The sequence below is a fragment of the Trichosurus vulpecula genome, assembly GCF_011100635.1.
Source record: "Trichosurus vulpecula isolate mTriVul1 chromosome X unlocalized genomic scaffold, mTriVul1.pri SUPER_X_unloc_5, whole genome shotgun sequence".
Lineage (NCBI taxonomy): Eukaryota > Metazoa > Chordata > Mammalia > Diprotodontia > Phalangeridae > Trichosurus > Trichosurus vulpecula.
In genome coordinates, this window is record NW_023494381.1 from 346,192 (window position 1) to 360,336 (window position 14,145).

The following is a 14,145-nucleotide window of genomic DNA, read 5'->3' on the forward strand; positions in this document are numbered from 1 at the left end:
CTTAAGTGCACCCTTACGGACCACAGTGTGATAAAAATGACAGTCAATAAATGGTGTGGAAAGAGATTTAAAATTAACCAAAAACTAAATAGTCTAATCATAAAGAATGAGTAGTCAAAGAACAAATCTTAAAAAAATATTAATTTCATTAAAGAGAATGCCAACAATGAGACAAAATACCAAAAATAGTGTGATGCAACCAAAGCAGTATTAGGGAAACTGTCTTTCTCTAAATGCTTACATCAGTAAAACAGAGAAAGAGCAGATCAAAAAACTGGACCTGAAATTAAAAAAAAAAACTAGAAAAAGAAGAAATTAAAAATCTCCAATTAAGTATCAAAAGAGAAAACCTGCAAATTAAAGATAAGACATTTAAAGTAAAAAAAATAAATCAACTAACAAATAAACTAAGAGTTTGATTTATGAAGAAAAAAAACAAGCAATAAAACAGAAAACCCATTGGGTATTTGGTTAAAAAAAGAAAGGAAACCAAATTACCAATCTTAAAAATGAAAAGGGTGTGCATAAACAAAGCCAATGCAACCAAGATTAGGAGGGAAGCAGAAAACTGCAAGGGAATTTTGACAACCAGTGTCTCTGATAAAGGCCTAATTTCTAAAATATATAGAGAACTGAGTCAAATTTATAATACAAGTCATTTAACAATTGATAATGGTCAAAGGATATAAAGAGGTGGTTTTCAGATGAAGAAATTAAAGCTATCTATACTCATCTGAAAAAATGCTCCAATTCACTATTGATTGGAGAAATGCAAATCAAAACAACTCTTAGGTATCACATCACAGATTGGCTAGTATGACAAAATAGGAAAATTATAAATATTGGAGAAGATGTGGGGAAATTGGAACATTAATGCATTGTTGGTAGAGTTGTGGACTGATCAAACCATTTTGAGGAGCCATGCGGAACTACGCCCAAAAGGCTATAAAAATGTGCATACCCTTTGACCCAGCAATATCACTTTTGGGCTGTATCACAAAGAGATCATAGAAATGGGAAAAGGACCCCCACAAGTACAAAATATTTATAGCAGCACTTTTTGTGGAGGCATAGAATTGGAAATTGAGGGGATGTCCATCAATCAGGGAATGGCTGAACAAGTTGTGGTATATGAATGTAATGGAATTCTATTGTGCTATAAAAAATAATGAGCAGGAAGACTTCAGAAAAACCTAGAAAGACTTAGAAGAACTGATGAGTAGATCACCAACTGGTGAGGTGAGGAGAACGAGGAGAACATTGTACATAGTTACAGCTACATTGTGCAATGACTAACTTTGATAGCCTCAGCTCTTTTCAGCAATGCAAGGTTCTAAGATAATTCCAAAAGGCTCATTATGTAAAATGCTATCCACATCCAGAGAAAGAATTACAGAGTTGAATGCAGGGAGAATTATACTATTTGAGCTCTCTGTCTCTCTCTCTGTCTCTCTCTCCCCCTCTCCCTCTTTGTCTTGGTTTGTTTCTTCTTTCTTGTGGTTCATCCCATTGGTTCTAATTTTTATTTACAACGTGACTAATGTGAAAATATATCTAATATGCATGTATATATACAGCCTATATCAGATCGCATGCCATCTTGGGAAGGGGGCAGGGGAGGGACATGGAGAAAATTTAAAACTCAAAAGCTTGTGGAACTGAATGTTGAAAACTAAAAAATAAATCAATAAAATAATTAAAAGAGTGGATGAATAATCAATGAAAATGAAATTAAATTATTAGGAGTTATTTCGCATAATCATATGCCAGGTAAACTGCAAATCTATTTGAAATGGATAAACATTTACAAATGTATATACGTGTGTCTGTGTGTGTGTGTTCTGCATGTTAACAAAAGAGAAAATACAATACTTAAATAACAACATTTTTAAAAATGAAATAGAACAAAGCATAAGCGTACTCCCTTAAATAAAATCCCAAGGATCAGATTGAATTTATAATTGAATTCAACCAAAAATTTAAAGATCTATTTATCCCGATACTATATAAACTCTTTGAAAAAATAGGTAAAGAAGCAGTCCTATTGCTGTCCTTTTATAGCAAAAAAATCCATTTTGATTCTTAAACAAGAGAGAGAAAAAACAGAGAAAGAAACCTGGAGACCAATGAAACATTTGAAAGAAAATCCTAGAAAGGAGATTATAGTAGTATTTTACAAAGATTGAATGCTATAGCCAGTGGGTTTATACTAAGAATGTGGGGCTGTTTCAATGTTAGAAAAACTATCATCAGAACTGATAATATATGTAACAAAACCAACAAAAATGGTGTGATTATACCAAAATATGCAGAAAAGACTTTTGACAAAATACAACACCCATTACTATTAAAATACTACAAAGCATAGGTATCAATAGAACCCTTCTTAAAATGATAAGTTATAGCTCTTTAAAACCAAGAGCAAGTGTTATCTGTAATGATAATAATCTTGAAGCCTTCCAAATAAGAACAGGAGTGAAGGAGTTATGTCTATTGTCAACACAATTATTCAGTATTGTACTAGAAATCATAACTATAGCAAGAAGACAAGAAAAAGAAATTGCAAGAATAAAAATAGGTAATGAGGAGACAAACTTACTCCACTTTACAGATGATATCATGGTATACTTGGAGCACCCTAGAGAATCAAATAAAAAGAAAAGCTAATAGAAACAATTAACTACTTTAATAAAGTTTCAAGATACAACACACATATAACATACAACATACAACACATGTATAAATCATCAGCATTTCCATATATTACCAACAAGTCTCAGAATGAAGAAATAGAAAGAGAAATTTCATTTAAAATAACTGCAAACACTATAAAATATTTGAGAGTCTCCCTGCCAAGATCAACCCATGGACTACATTGAAAACAAAGACAAAATACCCTTCATACAAATGAAGACAGAGCTAAGAAAGAAGAAGTATAAATTGGTCACTGGTAGGCTGAATCAATAAAGATAGCAATTCTACCTAAGTTGATATACTTACTCAGTGCCATAGCAATTGAACTATCAAAGAATTATTTTATAGAACTAGAAAAATAATAACCAAATTCATATGGAGGGACATAACAGAAAGAATATGAAGGTAATCTACGAAGAAAACATGAAGGAATGCAATGAAGCAACACTAGATTTCAAAGTACAATATAAAGTATGGATCATGAAATCAATCTGATACTGGCTAAGATGTAAAGGGGTGAACAGTGGAATAAATTAGGTACACTATTGTAATATTAATTAAGGTGGGGCTTTTTTTTACTGTTTTCTCTTTTAGAAATGCTAAAGTAATCAAATGCCTTTGATTAAGCCTTCCTAGGTGCTAAACCCCAGGCCCACATCCTTTTGCTAACTAGGTGCTGAACCCCAGGCCCACACCCTTTTGGTGATTGGATGTGAATCCTTTGGGTCCTGAACAGAGTATAAAAGCTCAAAGGTTGGCTTTCTATCTGGGGTTCTCACTCATGGAGGTGTGTTGATATGGAGACTCCGGGCAGCTGTCCTTAAGAGCCTCCTGGCTTGTGAACCCAGATGTTGATGCTTTCCTGGTAACTATGAATTGTATTTGGTCAGTTTATAATGTCTGTTTATAATTTGTTTGTATTTGCTTTGAAGTTCAGGTTGCTGGCTTTTCCTCCTGAACTAAGTGAGTTATATTTGTATGTTGAATTAAAGTAAGATTGTTAACCCCCTAATGTTGCTTTCTTTAGTAAAGCAGATCAAAAGAACCTGTGCTATCAGCTCTTGTTGCTGGTCTTGTTGGGTCTTACACTCCTACAGCAGCTGATAGCCAAATTATTGCTACAACTATACACAGCAGGAAATGACCACAGTAATCTAGTGTTTGGTAAACAGAAGATCCAAGTTTTGGCAGTAAGAACTCAGCATTTGACAAAAATTGCGGGGAAAAGGGGAAAGCAGTTTGTCAGAACTATGCACAGATCAAGATGTCACGTGGTATACCAAGATAAGGTCAAATAGATACATGATTTTGACATAAATGGTTATATCAGGGGAACAAGAAAAAATGTATCTGTCAGATCTACAGATAAGGGAAGACTTTATGATGAAACAAGAAGTAGAGAGGATCGTGAGAAATGTCAATGGTAATTTTGATTATATGAAGTTAAAGCTTTTGCACACAAAACTAATACAACCCAAATTAGAAGGGATTGGCAAAAAAAAAATGACAGCAAGTTTTCTTGAGAAAGATTTTATTTCTCAAATATAAACAGAATGGAGTTAAATTTATAAAAAAAAAAATGAGTCATTCCCCAATTGTTAAATGGTCAAAGAATATGAACGGGCAGTTTTCAAAAGAAAAAGTCAAAGCTATCAATAATCACATGAAAAAAATGTTCTAAGTCACTACTAATTAGAGAAATACAAATGAAACCAATCCTGAAGTACTACCTCACACCTATCAGATTCACTCATATGGCAGAAAAGGAAAATGGCAAATGCTGGAGGGCATGTAAAAATTGGGAATGTAATGCTGTCTTGGTAGAGTTGTGAACTAGTCCAACCATTCTGGGAAACAATTTGGAACTATGCCCAAAGAACTATAAAACCCTTTGACCCTGCAATGCCACTAATAGGTCTGTTTCCCAAGGTGATTAGGAAAAAAGGAAAGAACTTTTATACTGTAAAACTATTTATAGCTGCTCTCCTTATGGTGGCAAAGAACTAGAAACTGAAGGGATGCCCACCAAATAAGGAATGACTAAATAAGTTGTGGTAAATGATTGTGAAGGAATACTACTATTCTTTAAGAAATGACAAGCTGGTTGATTTTAGAAAAGCATGGAAAGACTTGCACAAAATAATGAGGAGTGAAATAAGTAGAACCGAAAATACATTGTATACAGTAACAGCAGTATTATTCTAAGAACAACCTTGAACAACTCTGTCATTTTAAGTATTAAAAATACTCAAAAACACTGATCCAACCATTCTGGAGAGCAATTTGGAACTCTGACCAAAGGGCTATAAAAATGTGCTTACCCTTAGACCCAGCAATACAAACTCTAGGTCTGTGTCCCACAGAGATCATAAAAATGGGAAAAGGACTCACATGTACAAAAAATATGGCAGCTCTCTTTGTGGTGGCAAAGACTTGGAAATTGGGGGGATGCCCATCTATTGGGGGATGGCTGAACAAGTTGTGGTAAATGAATGTAATGGAATACTAATAGTGCTATGTGAAATAATGAGCAGATAGATTTCAGAAAAAACTAGAAAGACTTACATGAACTGATCCTGAGGGAGGTGAGCAGAACCAGGAGAACATTGTACACAGTAACAGCCTCATTGTGAGATGATTGACTTTGATAGATTTAATTCTTCTCAACAATGCAAAGATCTAAGACAACTCCAAAAGGCTCACGATGGAAAACGCCATCTACATCCAGAGAAAGAACTACAGAGTCTGAATGCAGAACAAAGCATATTATGTGCTTTTTTCTTTTGTTGTTTTGTTTCTTCTTTCATTAGTTCTAATTCTTCTTTACAGCATAACTAATGTGAATATGTTTAATATGAATGTATAAGTATTTTATAAGTATAAGTAGATTGTATGCCATCTTGGGGAAGGAGGGGAGGAGAGGAAGAGGGAGAAAATCTAAAACTCAAAATCTTATGGAAATGAATGCTGAAAACTAAAAATAATTTAATTAATTATTAGCTATACAATACACAGAAGCAAACAAATTGCAGTTGGTGGGGGGTGGGGGGTGGAGGCAAGGGAACACAAACTATTTGACATTAAAAAAAAACAGAAGGGATAAGGGACAAGTAGTGTGCCAGAAATTTGATAGGATATCAACACTACACACCACCTGTCAAATTAAAGAGGAAGATAAATTTCCCATCTATGAGAACAAGCGATGGAGAGGATCACAGAAAGTAAAGTGGATTATTCTGCTTCTATAAAGCTGAAATGTTTTTGCACAAACAGATCAAATGCAGTTAAAATGAGAAAGGTAACAGTTAAGTGAGGAAAACATCTTTGAAGTAAAGTAATCTAAGGGCATATGCAAGATAGAGTAGGATCTGATTCTAATTTCCAAGATTAGGCGCCATTCTCCAATAGGTCCAATGATATGAACAGGAAGCTTTCAAAGGAAGAAATCCAAGCTATCAATAGCCCTAAGACAAATGCTCCAAATCTCTCATAATGGGAAGAGTGCACATTAATACAACTCTCTTCTTTCAGCCTGTAAATTATGGAGATCTGCAGGTTCAGGGACAATCCCCTTTCTGTTCCACTACAAGGTATGTGGAAATGCCCCTTTCACCATGTGCTGGTTGAAATCAGAACAAGAAAAAAATATATACCATTAAATTAAACAACAGCAAAGAAAAGGGATGATATGAAGAAGGGGAGGGGAAAAGTTCCTAGACTATCTCAGAGATTTGTGGCCCCAGATGTAGACCCTGGCCTGGGCACCACTGGGCTGGCATCCCACAGGAGGGGAAGCAGTAAAATCCCCACCAGCTGGGATTGGTGAAAACCTGCAGATTGGGACTGATGCATCCCAGGTTTTGCAGTTTAATTTATTTTTTTAAACCCAATTTTTAATTCAGGTGGTCTCCATAACTTGTCAAAAAAATAAAATTCTGGAATAAAGTAAGATCCTGGCCAAGTTCCCATGGGTAACTAAACTTATCAAGACAGTGAAGCTACTACTGCCGCCGCCGCCACCCACAAGGGGAGAGCACCTGGTTGTATATCTCTATATCCTAGGTCCAAAACCTGCAAGTATTTAACTGATTGGCAGAAATTGACCCAAGGACACTCCCATCACCATTAGCCAACTTGAGGTTTTTTTGATGGGGATAAAATAAATTACCTTAAGAAATGTTTTGATGAAGCTTGAAAGAAAATTAAATATCCAGAGTGGGATGCTCTTAATAAATGGCTACTCAAAACCACTAAAAGAGAAACCTCTTGTAACTTGAATTCCTTTAATTAAACTTTAAGTGAAACTTCAAAAGAATGGGGAAAGGGTTAAAGAGATTTGTGCCTTCCCGAATGATAGTCGGAATTGTATTGCTCAATTAAAAGAGTAAATCAGAGATCTGCCTATGGGTAGGACCAAGTCACCTCTCTCAGAAAAGATTTATCCACCCATTCCTGGAAAAGATTCACCCTCTTCCCTCTAAGGATGAGGAAGGGAAGGGGGAAGCTCAGTCCTAGACTGTCTCTTCGCTCTCCAACCCCTGTCCCTGAAGGCTTTTCCCTGCCGGCCTGTACAGCACTCCACCCCACGACCCCTGAAGCCCCAGACCCCCAGACAAAGGCCCGGGCAGGCAGGAAGCCCGAGGCAGGAGCAGCCCTGAAGGAGCTGGCACACACAGATAGACACGTGTACACACATGTACACACACAGACACACATGATCCTACCTAAACACACAATACACGCATAAATAAGGGTACTACTACTCCCACGACCTCCCATTTATGCCCACACACATCCCCGCCGGCACTAAAACAAGCCAGTTTCGATTGGCGGGAGATTCAGAAGAAAGTTGAAGAGGGGACAGAAGACAATATAAGGGGTGGATGCCGAGAGGCAGCAGGAGGGGCGGTGGCAGGAAGAGGGGAGCGGGGCTTACCCACGCAGAAAAATGGAGGAACTTCTGGCATTCCTGGACAGCCGTAGGAGAGGGGAAGGGAAACCGGTTAGGGGCCGGCAGATCTCCAGTGGCTCGGGATATCCCCTGCCCTGCAGATTCACTGCAAAATGGAACTTATTCCTCCTTCACCCCCTCCTCGTCCTCATCAGACAAAGAGGACAGACCTTATTCTCAGGTAGAAGGGGCGTGCACGGTGACGTCACATTATGGGCAGCATTAGTCTTCATCTAGAGCAGAGGTAGGAGGAAGAAGAGAGGGGAGGGGCAACCTCCTAGTCGTTTTTCTCAGCTCCCGTCACCTAGCCTGGTGAGAGGAGGGGCCCGCAGTCCATCTTCCATTTGGAGGAGGGCTCGGGGCTGAGCAGGATCCCAGGTTACTGGGAGTAGGCTGCTGGGGCTGTGGTGAGGAGGGAGCTCCTGCTGCAGCTGAGCTCGGCCTGGGGTTGTCGGGGGTCAGCCCCTTTACGGAACACGTAGCCTGGCATGGGTGGGGAGGGGTTGTCCTGGCCTCCACATAGGAGAACAGCACAGTAGCCTCAGCGGCAGCAGCGGACCACCAGCCCCTGAGTGGGACTTGGATTCCCGACAACCCCCAGGGCACAGGAGGAACGAGGCGGTCTGGGGGAGGCGGGTCTCAGATATTGAGGTCATTCTCGGTAGCTCCTTCTCCCCTCCTCAGAGTTTTCTCCCGGGCAAATTTTGGCCTGCACCTTGAAAGGGAACATAGAAGCTGAGAAGCACGTGGAGTCTTTTTGGCAAAGGTGGGTATATTTTAGGTAGCTGGGTAGTTTGGGGGTTCTTAATGAGAAGGCTTTCAAATGATTTAATCCATTCTTTCTTTTTTTTAATTGATTTATTTAGTTTTCAGCATTGATTTTCACAAGAGTTTGGATTACAAATTTTCTCCCCATTTCTACACTCCCCCCCACTCCAAGATGGCGTATATTCTGGTTCCCCTGTTCCCCAGTCAGCCCTCCCCTCTGTCACCCCACTCCCCTCCCATCCCCTTTTCCTTTCCTTTCTTGTAGGGCAAGATAAATTTCTACACCCCATTGCCTGTGTATCTTATTTTCTAGTTGCATGCAAAAACTTTTTATTTTTGTTTTTGAACATCTGTTTTTAAAACTTTGAATTCCAAATTCCCTCCCATCTTCCCTTCCCACCCACCCTCCCTAAGAAGTCAAGCAATTCAACATAGGCCACATGTGTATCATTATGTATGACCCTTCCACAATACTCACGTTGTGAAAGACTAACTATATTTTGCTCCTTCCCAACCCATCCCCCTTTATTGAATTTTCTCCCTTGACCCTGTCCCCTTTCGAAAGTGTTTGTTTTTGACTACCTCCACCCCCATCAGCCCTCCCCTCCATCATCCCCCCCCCCTTTTTTTTTAATCTTCTTCCCTCTTCTTTCCTGTGGGGTAAGATTCCCAATTGGGTATGTATAGTATTCCCCCTCAGGCCAAATCTGATGAAAGCAAGGTTCACTCATTGCCCCCTCACCCGCCCTCTCCCCTCCTCCCACGGAACTGCTTCATCTTGCCACCTTTATGCGAGATATCCACCCCATTCTATCTCTCCCTATCTCCCTCTCTCAGTATGTTCCTCTCTCATCCCTTAATTTGATTTTATTTCTTTTAGATATCTTCCCTTCATCTTCACCCTGTGTCCTCTCTCTCTCTCTCTCTCTCTCTCTCTCTATCTCTATATATATATATATATATATACATATATGCATATATATACATATATATGCATATATATATACACACATAGATATATACATACATACACATTCACTTATATATATACATAAACATACATGTATGCATATTCCCTTCAGCTACCCTAATACTGAGGTCTCATGAATCATACATGTCATCTTTCCATGTAGGAATGTCAACAAAACAGTTCACCTTTAGTAAGTCCCTTGCAATTTCTTTTTCTTGTTCTTTTTCTTGATTACCTTTTCATGCTTCTCTTGCTTCTTGTGTTTGAAAGTCAAATTTTCTATTCAGTTCTGGTCTTTTCACTGAGAAAGCTTGAAAGTCCTCTATTTTATTGAAAATCCATATTTTGCCTTGGAGCATGATAGTCGGTTTTGCTGGGTAGGTGATTCTTGGTTTTAATCCTAGCTCCATTTACCTCCAGAATATCGTACTCGAAGTCCTTCGATCTCTTAATGTAGAGGCTGCCAGATCTTGGGTTATTCTGATTGTGTTTCCACAATACTCAAATTGTTTCTTTCTGGCTGCCTGCAGTATTTTCTCCTTGATCTGGGAGCTCTGGAATTTGGCGACAATATTCCTAGGAGATTTCTTTTTGGGATCTATTTGAGGAGGCGATCGATGGATTCTTTCAATTTCTATTTTGCCCTGTGGCTCTAGAATATCAGGGCAGTTCTCCTTGATAATTTCTTGAAAGATGATTTCTAGGCTCTTTTTTTGATCATGGCTTTCAGGTAGTCCAATAATTTTTAAATGATCTCTCCTGGATCTATTTTCCAGGTCAGTGGTTTTTCCAATGAGATATTTGACATTGTCTTCCATTTTTTCATTCCTTTGGTTCTGTTTTATACTATCTTGATTTTTCATAAAGTCACTAGCTTCCACTTGCTCCAATCTAATTTTTAAGGTAGTATTTTCTTCAGTGGTCTTTTGGACCTCCTTTTCCATTTGGCTAATTCTGCCTTTCTTCTCCTCATTGGCTTTTTGGAGCTCTTTTGCCATTTGAGTTAGTCTGTTTTTTAAGGTGTTGTTTTCTTCAGTGTATTTTTCAGTATTTTTTTGGGTTTAGCAAGTCATTGACTTGTTTTTCATGATTTTCTCGCATCCTTCTCATTTCTCTTCCCAATTTTTCCTCTACTTCTCTAACTTGCATTTCCAAATCCTTTTTGAGCTCTTCCATGGCCTGGGACCAGTTCATGTTTTTCTTGGAGGCTTTTGGTGTAGGGTCTTCTACTTTGTTGACTTCTTTAGGCTGTATGTTTTGGTCTTCTTTGTCACCAAAGAAAGAATGCAAAGTCTGAGACTGAATCTGGGCGCGTTTTCGCTGCCTGGCCATATTCCCAGCCAACTAACTTGACCCTTGAGTTTTTCAGTGGGGTATGACTGCTTGTAGACTACAGAGTTCTATGTTCCACGTTTGGGGGGGAGGTGCCGGCTCTGCCACACCAGCATTCCTCCTTCCCCAAGAACCCCCAACCCGGACTGGGCTTAGATCTTCAGCAGGCTGTGCACTCCTGCTCTGATCCACCACTTAATTCCTCCCACCAGGTGGGCCTGGGGCCACAAGCAGCAGCAGCTGTAGCTGCCCCACCTCCGCTGCCCCCCGTGGCTGGAAGCCGAACCTCAAACTCCTTCCACTCCCACAGCTTTTCCCACTAACCTTCTCCACAGTCTTTGGTGTTTGTGGGTTGAGGAGTCTGGTAACTGCCACAGCTCACTGATTCAGGGCGCTAGGGCCCCCTCTGCCCGGCTTCTGGTCTAGTTGGTCCACGCCGCTCAGGCTGGGTTCTGCTCCACTCCGTTCCCTGCTCCCAGCTCCCAGCTCCGTGTGGGATAGACCTCACCCAGAGACCATCCAGGCTGTCCTGGGCTGAAACCCTGCTTCCCTCTGCTGTTTTGTGGGTTCTGCTGTTCTAGAATTGGTTCAGAGACATTTTTATAGGTTTTTGGAGGGACTCGGTAGGGAGCTCATGCTAGTCCCTGCTTACCAGCCGCCATCTTCTAATCCTTTCTTTCACTTGTTCTAATTTGAACATATGTTCTTTTTCCTTTGCCTCTGAGTACCATTTATTATAGCTGTCCCAGTCAAGAGGCAGACATTACTTATTCAACAGTTTCTGCCTTAAATACTCTAATTTGATCTTATCAAAGGTACCCCAGTGGGGCCAGCAAATTTTATGGTCATCATTAGTCGAATCAACCCAATCCTAGCAACATGAGGGACAGTCAGGATCATATTTGTTATAAATATTGAAGGCATATGTTTGTTCCAGGGGTTTGTTAACAGGAATTGCTGTATCTTCCCCCACATGTCTGTCCCATTTTTAAGGTGAACACTCAAAGATAATGTCACCACTTAACTAACAAGGATATGCAATACACAAATACAAACATATTGTAGAGGGATGTAACAACACAAAATACAAGGACATGAATACAAGTATTCTACAATGTATAATAACAATTCACTTGAATTATAGAAGTAAACATTCCACAACTCTAATGAAGCACTGGATTAAAATGTTAATTTCAACCTGCTCCAAACCACACATAAGATTGCATATTGTGCAAGCAATCCTTAAGCAAATAAAATTTACCATGTGCAGAAATAACAGCCTCAGACAATACCCGGTGCTGCCTTTGTAAAAGAGAGAAGAGAAAAACCACATGCCATAGCTGGCCTTGAATTATGAAGAGCAAAGACTCACTCAGAAGCCAAATCCTTGTGTTAACAGGACTTGCCAGAATAATCCAGGAAAAGAAAAGGCCCCAGGAACATTCTTCACAATGAAAGGTGGTCTTGATCAAAGGCTGATCCTATGATAGTGGAGCAAGAGTGGGAGCACTGAACCTGACAGACCGGGTGAGTTGGAACTCTAGAAACAAAATTCCAGGTGGGAGGGCTCAAGGCTTCACCCTACTTCCACATCTTAAAAACTTCTGACTCCAGTTAATGTTAACAAGATTTTGCTGAGCCTGAGAATGAGGAAACAGCCGGCCACAGACAAAGTGCCAGATATTAGGCAGCCATTTAATTAATCATTTCACTATGAGGAACAGATTTGCAAATTAGGTCCTGATCAGAATTCTACCTTGCTTAAGTGAAGACAGAGATGATATACATAAATCACAATGGAGAGGGGGAAGAGGTAGCAAAGTGAATTACAAAGAATCATTTCCCAAGGCCAGAGTGGTTTGTCATGAGCAACCCACGAGTGGAAGACAACACAACAATCCTAGAGTCCTATGGGAGCAATGTTGTTCAAGTGTTTGGGAGTCATTACTTGGTGAGTCACAGAACCAGAGATCTGTGATGAGAACAGGTTCTACAATCTTTGATTCGATTCACTTAAGTTACATGAGCACAAGAGTGCAGTGAGTGAGAGTGTTGCAAATGGTTTGATTGATCATTTCAAGCAGCATTGTTAATTCTGACTACAGCCAAAGAGGCAGCTCTTGAGTAATTTAAATTTTTAGTATATTCATTACATGTATCATAATGATTAATGTGAAAATCAAAATTCCCTTCACACCTTTGTAACAACTTTCATATTGCCTCTTTATCTCCGCTGACATTACCACTACCTTGGGGTAGGCCATCATTAATTCATACAATGGACTAATGAAAGAGCCTTCTAGTTGGAGTGTCTACTTCCAGACACCCCTATTGCAGTCTGTCCTACACTCAGCTCTCAAAATCATCTTCTAAAGCAGAAGTCTGTCCATGTGCCCTCCCCCTCCACCCCTGCTTTTCTGCTCAATCAAATCCAGTGTCTCCCTATCAATTCAGGATCAAGTTGAAAATCTCCTCTGGTATTCAAAGCCTTTCATAAACTATCCACCCTCACCTTTCCAGTTTCCTTACACACTCCCCCTGTGCTCCCTTCACCCCTATTATGTACACTTCCTACCAGCCACAGTGTCCTCCTTGCTGTTCCTAGCACAAGTTCCTCCATCTCCCAAATCTGGGCATTTTCTTTCAATGGCTGTCCTCCACACCTGGAATATTCTCTCTCCTCATCTCTGCCACCTGACTTCTCTGGCTTTCTTCAAGTCTCAGCTAAAATCCCACCATGTAGAGGAAGCTTTTCCCTTTCTCACAAAATTCTAGCACCTTCCTCATGTCACTTATTCCCAGTATTTCCTGTATATGGTTTGTTTGTTCACAGCAGTTTGAATGGTGACACCCTCATTAGTGTGTGATCCCCCTAAGAGAGCAGGGACTGTCTTACAGCTCTTCACATTTCCAGTGTAGCACAGAGACTGGCACATAGGAAGCAGCTTTAAAAAGTGTGTGTTGTCTGAATTGAACCTGATTGGCTCCTGTTTGCCATGATACCCTAAGGGTATAAAAAAGTCCCACCAATGGGCAGTCAGGACCTCTCAAATTTCGTGGATTTCTGAAGACCATTCAAGTCCTCATACTCTTCCCTAGCACCCTGCTCTGATAACCAGATGTATTTGTAAATGAAGATGAGAGGAGCCTTGTCCAGAGAAGCTGTGTCACTATATAGTTGTATTTCTGTGCTGTGTTAGCTTTAAAGTAAACCTGCTACTGTTAAGCATCCAATGACTTCCCAGTACCTCATTTTTTCCCAACACTGACCCTGACCTGGCACTCAAACCTCCTCTAACAGCCTGGCACAAAAGAGATAATCAGAAAACTCTGGATAGACTGACACTGTCCAGAGGAAGCCTCCTCCTGACTGTAGAGTCTGCAGGACCAAAATATTTGTTGTATGTTCGAGACAGAGAAGAATATAAGT